Source organism: Cnephaeus nilssonii (assembly GCF_951640355.1).
Source record: "Cnephaeus nilssonii genome assembly, chromosome: X".
NCBI lineage: Eukaryota > Metazoa > Chordata > Mammalia > Chiroptera > Vespertilionidae > Cnephaeus > Cnephaeus nilssonii.
Window position 1 is genome coordinate 77,332,547 of NC_137071.1, and position 11,101 is coordinate 77,343,647.

Sequence of the window (11,101 nt, forward strand, 5' to 3'; positions counted from 1 at the left end):
GAAAAAGGATTTAAAGCCAGCAGCACTTTCTTTATGGTTATGCTCTTTGCTCTCCTTCATAAAAATCCTCCAGATTTAGGTTTGTAATAATCAAGACCTGAAGTCCTCTGTGAACCCCTCATAAATTTAATACTTGATGGTTGAGATTAGGGCAGAGGTTTTCTGCCCTTTCTTAGCTCTTTTCTTACACCAAAGGGATGTCATGCCCCTGGGCCTCTGGGGTTTTCTTGGGAGAGTGAACTCCATCTACAGCTTTAGCTGAGTATGCCTACCACTCAGACAATTGTCCTGCATGCCTACACACTGTTATAACTCTCTTCCCTTCCCCCACCAGGCAAATTATTCCTGCTTCTCAGCATGAGTCACCACACAGTAAGAGCTACCACAAGGTCAGAAGCCCCAACTTGCTGTTTATTTGTTTTTAAAGGATAGAGAAACAGGAGGTAGAGAAAGAGAGGGAGTAGAAGTAGGGAATGGAACAAAATGAGCAGACCACAAACCAAAGGGATGGTTCTGGTCTTATACTTCCTACTGGCATGGAGATGCCTTGATGTGTTAGGCAGCCTTTTCCTTGCTACTCAGTTTCATTTCCCTTGCTCTTCATATTCTATTTGAAAATTGTAGATTAAGGAGCTTATTTTCTGCTATGGTGTTAGGGCCCCAAGGAAACCCCCAGAGCCATTGCAACGTGGATTTAGGAAAAGAGCCCTATGAACATTCTCATGAACCCTAAATAGGTGGAATCTAATACACAAAGTTAAAGATACTGTTGGAACAATAAACATGATTTTGAAATTCAACGGCAATGTGGATAACTCATATAATAGGGTTTTATGGGGCCATAATACTCTTGGAGGACAGTATACAAATATTAAGCTTAGAAGGGAGGCTTTGGGATAAGAGACAGTGAAAGAGGAAGTGACTCACAAATGAAAATTTTCAGCTGGTCAGAACATTCTGTCTGACGCATTTGACCACTGATATAGTAAGGAAGAAGGCTATTATTTCCGTCTTCAAAAACAAAGGCTGTTTGGGGTGACTATCATGTTTCCACTGAAGCAAAGTTCACCATCAGAAACCCTTTGGGATTAACTCCTGGACAAAATTGCAGCAATGTGTGTGCAGAATCACATTGTAGATTTAAACTCTAATGAAGGACCTTTGCTTTACCAGCACAACCCAGGAGCTGTACTAAATATTCAATGATAGGTCAAGTTTGGAACATAGCCAGTCTACTTGCAAAGAAACAATAATAATTAAAGCACAGCCACTCTAGAATGAAAAATGGATGACTGTCTCATATTCACACAGCTGCAATATGATAGATTGAAGAGGGACAGCCACATGGTGGGTGGACAGAAAAATGCTATAAAGATGTTCCAAGTCAGGGCTTTTATTTATTTATTTATTTATTTATTTATTTATTTATTTATTTATTATTTTTAAAAAATACATTTTATAGATTTTTTACAGAGAGGAAGAGAGAGGGATAGAGAGTTAGAAACATCGATGGGAGAGAAACATCGATCAGCTGCCTCCTGCACACCCCCCACTGGGGATGTGCCCGCAACCAGTGTACATGCCCTTGACCGGAATCGAACCTGGGACCTTTCAGTCCGCAGACCGACGCTCTATCCACTGAGCCAAACCGGTTTCGGCTCCAAGTCAGGACTTTGTACAGACTGCAGATCCTGGGGGAAACTTCAACAGATGGAGTACTAGGAGTGCCACAATTGGGACTAGGGCTGCCTTTCTTTCTAAGGAAGGACCAGGGGACAAAGAGCTTTAAGTTAAAACTATAGACTAAAAGACAAACTTACATATGGAGTGTACATGATACCAATGGTCAATAGGAATAGTTCTGCATATATAACTATATAGGGGTATACATGGAAGCTCTAGAGTTCAAACAGTGATTATCATAAAGAGCATCAATTGTTAATATATGGAGTAATGCAATAAAATTAATTATTTACAATTAAATTAAAATGCTTACTGACCACCAACTGTAGACCATGCTAACTTTAACATAGGAAACTGAAGACAGAGGGAAATGTTACAAACCAGCTATGATTTTCATCTTTTCAAGAAAGACTTGTGGTCATCTTCAAGGAAAGGAAATTTTTAAAAATTGGGAATTAAGAATGTGAAGCAAAGTTCTTTTAAAACGAATGTTTGAAAAGTTAGTAATGTTATTTTTTCATTTACGCCCACTTAAAACTTTCTGCAAGGAATTTTACAGGGTTGTTGAGATAACTATCTGACCAGTTGCCCTACTTCTCTGGTCTTGTGTACTAAAGGTCCTTAACCTGGAGCTTTAGAGGACCTATGAACCTCTTGAAATTACATGCAGAACTCTGCATGTTTATGTGCGTATTTACAAATATGTGCACATTTACCCTTAAATAAGGATTGTTCCCTTCTTTTTATATTAGCTGGGTAATTTGACAACAGTTGGTATTTTTGTCTTTAACCATTACATATTTACCATCAGTGTAACTAACATACTGTATACATCTGTGGCCAGAATAGTGCCCAGGGGAAAGACAAAAACAGAAGATGCAGACTTAATTGTTAGTGCAATCAGCTGATATTCGGATTCTGTGACTCAGTAAGAATAATTTGTCTCACTATATGGTTCCATATCCTATCTAACTGAGGAGGAAAGAAAATGAACCTCCACCTAAAAATCACCTATTATATGCCAGGCACTACCATTTATTTATTGATATAACAAATATTTACTAACTGCCTACTATGTTTTTTTTAAGTTTCTTTATTGATTAAGCTATTACATATGTGTCCTTATCCCCCCATCCCCCACACTCATGCCCTCACCCCCCCGTTGTCTGTGTCCATTGGTTAGCCCTATATGCATGCATACAAGTCCTTTGGTTGATCTCTCCCCATTACCCCTCCTCCTGTACCTTCCCTCTGAGGTTTGACAGTCTGATCAATGTTTTTCTGTCTCTGGATCTGTTTTTGTTCATCAGTTTATGTTGTTCATTATATTCAATAAATGAGTGAGATCATGTGATATTTATCTTTATCTGACTGGCTTATTTCACTTAGCATAATGCTCTCCAGTTCCATCCATGTTGTTGCAAATGGTAAGAACTTCTTTTTTACCGCAGCGTAGTATTCCATTGGGTAGATGTACCACAGTTTTTAATCCACTCATCTGCTGATGGGCACTTAGGCTGTTTCCAAATCTTAATTATGGTGAATTGTGCTGCTATGAACATAGGGGTGTATATGTCCTTTCTAATTGGTGCTTCTAGTTTCTTGGGATATATTCCTAGAAGTGGGATCACTGGGTCAAATGGGAGTTTCATTTAAAATCAGAAATGAAAGAGGCGAAATAACAACAGACCCCACAGAAATACAAAGGATTGTTAAAAAATACTATGAACAACTCTATTCTAACAAACTAGACAACCTGGAGGAAATGGACATATTCCTAGAAAAATACAACCTTCCAAAACTCAATCGGGAAGATTCTAAAAATCTCAACAGGCCATTAACTATGGAAGAAATTGAAGCAGTCATTAAAAAGCTTCCAGCAAACAAAAGCCCAGGGCCAGACAGCTTCACAGGGGAGTTTTACCAAACATTCAAGGAAGACTAAAACCTATCCTCCTCAGACTATTCCAGAAAATTAAAGAGGAAGAAACTTCCAAGCTCATTTTATGAAGCCAGCATCACCCTAATACCAAAACCAGATAAAGACAACACAATGAAAGAGAATTACAGGCCAATATCCGTCATGAACATAGATGCCAAAATCCTCAACAAAATTCTAGCAAATCGGCTCCAGCAGTAAATCAGAAAGATCATACACCATGACCAAGTAGGATTTATCCCGGAGAAGCAAGGATGGTACAATATCCACAAATCAATAATCGTGATACATCACATAAACAAATTGAGAGATAAAAATCACATAGTCATATCAATTAACACAGAAAAAGCATTTGACAAAATCCAACACCCTTTCTTGATAAAAAACTCTCAGCAAGGTGGGAATAGAAGGATCATACCTCAACATAATAAAAGCTATATATGATAAACCCACAGCCAACATCATACTCAATGGGCAAAAACTAAAACCATTTCCCCTAAGAACAGGAACAAGACAGGGATGCCCACTCTCACCACTCCTGTTTGACATAGTACTGAAGTACTAGCCATTGTGATCAGACAAGAAGAAGAAATAAAAGGCATCCAAATTGGAAAAGAAGTAAAACTGTCCCTATTCGCAGATGACATGATACTGTACATAGAAAACCCTAAAGACTGCATCAAAAAATTATTAGACCTACTATGATTACACACATTATTTTCTTTCTTAGGTCACACACAGTAAGTATTACTTATGGATGAAGAACTTAAAGTTCAGAGAGGTTAATTAATTGCTCAAGATCAAACAGAAGCTCTTTCTTTGCCTAGTGCAGCCATGGCTCATGGTCCCAAGTAGCATTTGTGTGTGTAGCAGTTCCAAAGCATTGGATGCTGCATAAACTGACCAGTGTGTTAGCTCCTCAGCCATCTAGTGGTCCTCACAAGCTGAGAGAATGTCTCCCTCTCATCATTTTCTTAAGGAACAGACTTAAGTATGCACTATCAGGGGTCCTCAAACTTTTTAAACAGGGGGCCAGTTCACTGTCCCTCAGACCGTTGGAGGGTGGACTATAGTTTTAAAAAAAACAACTATGAACAAATTCCTATGCACACTGCACATATCTTATTTTGAAGTAAAAATACAAAACGGCAAAAACACCCGCATGTGGCCCGTGGGCTGTAGTTTGAGGACACCTGCTAGTAACTGTTAGAGTCTAACAGGAGATGAAGTAAAGAAGATCTTCATGCAGCGCTTTATTAAGATTGATGGCAAGGTCCGAACCGATATAACCTACCCTGATGGTTTTATGGATGTCATCAGCATTGACAAGACTGCAGAGAATTTCCGCCTTATCTGTGACACTAAGGGCCACTTTGCTGTTCATTGTATTACACCTGAGGAGGCCAAGCACAAGTTGTGCAAAGTGAGGAAGATCTTTGTGGGCACAAAAGGAATCCCTCATCTGTTAACCCATGATGCTTGCACCATCCACTACTCTGATCCCCTCATCAAGGTGAATGACACCATTCAGATTGGCAGAATTTTGAGACTGGCAGAATTACTGATTTCATCAAGTTTGACACTCGTAACCCGTGCATAGTGACCGGAGGTGCTAACCTGGGAAGAATTGGTGTCATCACCAACAGAGAGAGGCACCCTGGTTCTTTTGATGTAGTTCATGTGAAAGATGCCAATGGCAACATCTTTGCCACCCAACTCTCCAACATTTTTGTAATTGGCAAAGGCAACAAACCATGGATTTCCCTACCCCGTGGAAAAGGTATCCACCTCACCATTGCTGAAGAGAGAGGCAAGAGACTGGCGGCCAAACAGAGCAGTGGGTGAAATGAGCTCTAGGTGACATGATTGGAAAAGTCTTTGTACTTAATTAAAGAAAATACAGCATAAAAAAATCAAACAGGAAATGTTAGAGTGGGGATTTGAACCCTAGGCTTGTCTTAAAGCATGAGTTGCTATCTTTAATCCCATTTTATAAATGAAAAAAATTGAGACCTAAAAAGGCAAAATGGATACACTGAGTGGCCAGATTATTATGATTGCTGAACACATAATAATCTGGCCACTCAGTGTATATCCTATATAATAAAAGGCTAATATGCAAATTGTCCCCTCAACCAGGAGTTCAAGCAGCAGGCAGGCCAGCCAACCGCCCATGTCCCCTCCCTCTGGCCAGGCTGGCCGGACCCCACCCATGCATAAATTCATGCACTGGGACTTGACATTGCAATCACACACTATTAGGAATGAATATATATATATATATATATATATATATATATATATATATATATATATATATATATGAGGCCCAGTGCATGAATTTGTGCATGGGTGGGGTCCAGCCAGCCTGGCCACGGGGCGGGGGGGGTATGGGCCAGATTATTGGCCATACTGAGTGGCCAGATTATTATGCGTTCAGAGATCATAATAATCTGGCCACTCAGTGCATGTGATAGGTAACAAGGTGATGGGAAGTACTCAGGGCTGCCTCAGGCTTCTGTTCTTTAGGTAAGACCAGCTGAGGAACTACCACCCATGACCTATATCTTGGGTTCTGCCAAGCACTCTGGCACTACTCAGGTTCTCTTCTCCAGAACAGTCATGCCCCTATGCTCCTGTTTCTTCAGGACTGATACTATTAGATTATAAGCCTCCCTGGATGAAGTGATAAGTGGCTTCTCTAACATGTCAGCTGCCTTACTGAACTCCCCAGATTTTTCTAACAGAGCAAAGTCAAAACAGTCAGCTGTTGCTGACACTATTGTTTGACTTCACATGTTGGCCTACTACCAGGTTGTGATGAAGGAGTCTGGTTTTCAGCTAGCCATTCCAGAGTTGTAATTGATTAATCTCTCCCCTTTAGCTGCCCTATGGAAACCTTAGATAGTATTTGATATGTTTCTTAAATTAAGGGTGCTTTTAGTTCAAGTCATTCCTCTTCACAGCAGATCTGTTAAAGGATCTAGGCCTTGATGATCAAAACCCATGTGAGTATCATTAGAACTCAGGAGTGCTCATGCAGAGGAAAAAGAGGAGAGTGCTCCAGGCCCTCCTTGAGACTATAGCTTTATACTGCTTCAGATATCAGACAGAGCTGTTAGCCACAACTTCCATAGGTTAATGATAAAAGACTTGACATTGCAATCACATACTATTAGGATCAGAGCCACATTGCCCACACTCATACATTTCTACTATACACATGGCAACAGTGGGGGCACTGAGACTCTTCTGTTTCTTACACTTGATGGCAGTCCTGATTTGCCCAGTGCTAGTTCTCTGCTTGTGCAGTTCCCTGGAGAATTCTGCCTCAGTTCTCCAAACAAGACTCCAGGATAATGTAGACAGGAACTCTGGCTTTTCCACTTCTTAATATGAAATGAAAATGGTGGGAGTTGTTGAGAGATACCTACACCTAGTTTTCCTAGTACCCTGTATCTTCAAAAGAATGACCTTGGGCTGTAAGAGGATTATAAATCAGATGGAAAATAACCAAGAAGGCAGGAGTTAGACATTTCCTGGGCTGGTAACATCACTGCACCATTTGGAATATTAACCAGTTACAATATCATTATCATCAAGATAAAAATACCCTGTTTACTGTACCATACACTTTTTAACCCTAAGATTTCTCAGAATCACCACTATATTAATAGAATCACTGGGTATACTTCCTGGAAGCCTGAACATTCTAAGTACACCTATTATTAATGAAAACCTTGAAAAATGTAGACTCATCTATTTCTAGAAATCTACTCTACTAGAAGGTTGCACTCTGAATGTGTTCACTGCTTTTGGTTTTCCAATATTAATAAACTGTAACCCCCTTTACCCCAGCTCCCATGATTATGGTCATTGTCCAGAGTAGCTGGTTGACACATCAATATGCACACCACTTTTAAAACTAGGTGTTGGAACAACTTAATAGAAAAATGTAACCCATTGATTGGTGAACATACAATACAATATACAGATGATGTATTGTAAAATTGTACACATGAAACCTATATAATTTTATTAACCAGTGTCACCCAGTAAATTCAATTTTAAAAAAGAATGAAAATGGAACCCAAGTCTCTAAATTTTGAGATGAAAAAGCCAACCAGTTTTTCAACCTCTACTTCTCCAGAGCTGTGTTTGCTGTAGAAATGGGGGAGGGGATTTAGATATGATATCTTGGATGCTCTGAAAATTTTTTTTTCAGCATCTATGAGGTCTAGACTTAGTGGTAAATGAAGTGTTGACTTTCATCCTGTGGTTACCTGAAGATTTCTGTTCTTCAAATCAACACACACTCGTGTGTCTTCTGGGTACAAGGCATGCTGTCTGCTGAATGTAGGTCTTCAAACATATTTGTTTCATTTTTTTATTTTTTGTAGTCGCTCTTCCTCTACTTGCTGTTTCTCATAAACAGGCCAGAGTAGATAAACAGGATGATTTCTACTATGCGTAGGGAAAATCCATTTCAACTTTTTACTTACAACATGACTTAGAGGATGTTTCATGGAAATAACCCAGTATTTGTTTAAGAGGTAGTACTGGGTCTGGTTCATAGAAGGCTTTTAGCTAATTTGTATAATAAGTGAAACAAGAATTTTTAGTCTGACAAGTCACAATTTTCCAAGCCCACATATATGAGAGTTTTTTTTTATCTATGGCTCTGATAAGACTATAATGTTAGAAAATCAAAATATTGGAAAACGAAAAAAAACCCATTACATGGAAGGATAGTGAATTTCCCCCTCAGATTGCACATCTGAACACTGAGTAATTTTTAATAATGAGTTCAACATTAATGTGTTTTTGCCAAAGACTCTGGGGATGATACACTAGAAAATATGAACCTTAAAGTTGCAATTTACATAATTTATTCAGTTAGCAAGCAGAAATTAGGATTGAAAGCAAACAGTTCAGGAATTCTGAGTATACGAGAGACTGCAAGTGTCTTTCAAGTAGATGAACCTAGTGGGAAAGTAAAGTACCCGCCTTACCTCATCCTACTATTTTGCCAAGATAAGAACCTCTTTGGAAAACTAGGGGAAAAGTCAAATGACTTCTGGATAAGGTTACTTTAGGAGTTCATTCTTGGGCCATGCTCTTAGCTTTCGCAAGCTCATTGTGCAATCACATAATTCAGAAGAGGCAGCTGTTGGAGAAATGTCATCAGATTTCATTTGAGTGTGTGTGTGGGAGTTCCACTTGGTGTATCTGACCCAAGTTCCAGGAAGGAAATACGCCTTTACTCAGTGAAATTCTATTAATTTATAAGCTAAACTTCAGGTTCAGAGTGAAAAGTGAGTCATAAAACAGTGTGGACTAGATGTTACTCCAGCCCTCTCTACACTGCCATTTTTGTTCTCACTTTTTTTGGTATCTCCTTGGTATAAGGACTGTGGGGCACACAGAGACTGTGGAGCACACAGAGAGAGAAGTCCTTGAAAGATGTGCTCCATGCATCTATACTAATAAAAGGGTAATATGCTAATTAGACCAGGAGACCTTCTGGGAGACCTTCCTGACAAAGCCATGGTGGCGGGGCTGAGGCAGAGGTGGTTAGGGGGCGATCAGGCCAGGAAGGGAGGGCAGTTGGGGGTGATCAGGCTGGTGGGGGGGCAGTTGGGGGCAAGCAGGCTGGTAGGGTGGCCAGTTGGGAGTGAGCAGGCTGGCAGGGGGGCAGTTGGGGGCAAGCAGGCTGGTAGTAGAGGGGCAGTTGGGTGTGATCAGGCCAGCAGGGGGGCAGTTGTGGGTGAGCAGGCCGGCGAGGGGGGGGAGTTGGGTGCAGTTGGGGGCAAGCAGGCTGGCAGGCAGAGTGGTTAGGGGCAATCAGGCAGGCAGGCAGGTGAGCGGTTAGGAGCCAGTGGTCCCAGATTGCGAGAGGGTGCAGGCTGGGCTGAGGGACACCCCCCTGTGTTTTAATTTTGTGCACTGGGCCACTAGTATATATATAAAAAGCTAGAGACTATAATGCTGTCACAACCATAACAACCTAATGACCTAATGACCGGTTGCTATGACACCCACTGTGGCCAGTGAACCTGCCTGATCTGGGTGGGATTGCCCCCAACACCCCAATCAGGGTGGGGCCAGCCAGACAACCACATTGGCTGACAGAAATTTGGGGTCCAGGGACCTTGGAGTTACTTAGTCTCAGTCTTGGGCAGCTGCACGGGCAAAGCTCTCCTTTGGCGGAAGTGGATCCAGGATCAGGGCACTGGAGTCGGGGATGGGGTGGGGAGGCTTTCCTGGTGCCACAGCAGTCCTGAGGTTGAGCACAGCACCTGGGCATGTGGCCCTGGTCAGAAAAGTGGCAGGAATAGGGCCAGGAGGTGCGAGGCCCGACATGGGCTCTTACCCTACCCGCTGGGCCCAGCAGCACCAGCAGGTGGGCCATGATATGCAACAAGGCTCTGGGCCACAGACTGGAGGGGAAGGGAACCAGGAGGGGAAGGCCCTACGGCAGACAGAGCCCTGAGTGGCATGGGTGGGCCAGAGCTAGAAATCCTGGAGGGGTGGGCAGGACTGCAGCCCCATGCCTTTTCGGCCTTGGCCTTAGAATTCAGAGGTCCACCCCACTTCAAGAGAGAGGACATGGTGAAAAGTGGCAAGGCCACAGGAGGGATAGGAAATGTTGTGGCCATCTTCGGGAAACACAGCTTCCATGGTCTTCAGTAACTATGAACAGATAATCTTTGGTCTTAGTTCTACAGAACAGGAAGCTGAGACTCAAAGAAGGAAGCCTTCTGCAACAGCTCACCCACTTCTCATACCTGACCCTGTGTAGCATTGTTTTTGTTGAAAGTAGAGGATCCAAAATGCTTTTAGATCTTTGCTATTTTAGGCAGGAAAGAATTTAGCACAGGGAATTGGTGCTTGGGAAATCATCGGAAAGCTGGAGGAGTGGGTATTAGGATGGACTCCCAGGAAAGACTCCCTGCCCAGCACGAGGAGCTACTCCCTCAGCCACACTGAATTCTAGCACACTCTGGCACAGCTGTGACCCAGGGATCAGGAAACTGCTGCCCCTGCAAGTGCCCTCCAGCTCCCACAAAACAGGTCACTGGGCACTGCCTCTGCCACCACTGCCCATGCACAGCCTGGATTCTGCTGAAGAAAACCTCCACATCTCTGCAAACGTGATCATCAGCAGCAAAGAGCCCAAACTACCTCTGCCTCACTTCTGCCTTCAAAATATTGTGCAAGTGCATCCAATCGGCAGAAACGAATTCATATCCAGAAATCTAGCTGCAAAAGAGTTTGGACAATTTCAGACTTTCGTCTAGGAGTGAGATCTTGCCAATGTACCTCATATGCCTGTTATTGATAAAAATGGGGCCTGGCTGGTGGGGCTCAATGGTTGAGCATCGATCTATGAACCAGGAGGTCACAATATGATTCCTAGTCAAATTTCGGGCTTGATCCTCAGTAGGGGCATGCAGGAGGCAGCTGATCAATGATTTT

At 42.1% G+C, this 11,101-nt stretch overlaps 1 pseudogene across 1 annotated transcript; it reads left to right on the forward strand.

Moving 5' to 3' along the window:
• The first annotated feature begins 4,456 nt into the window (after positions 1–4,456).
• LOC307096318 (small ribosomal subunit protein eS4-like) lies at positions 4,457–5,499 on the forward strand (annotated as a pseudogene). Its single transcript has 2 exons — positions 4,457–4,617; positions 4,833–5,499. The product of its transcript is annotated as a small ribosomal subunit protein eS4-like (transcript).
• Positions 5,500–11,101: the final 5,602 nt, after the last annotated feature.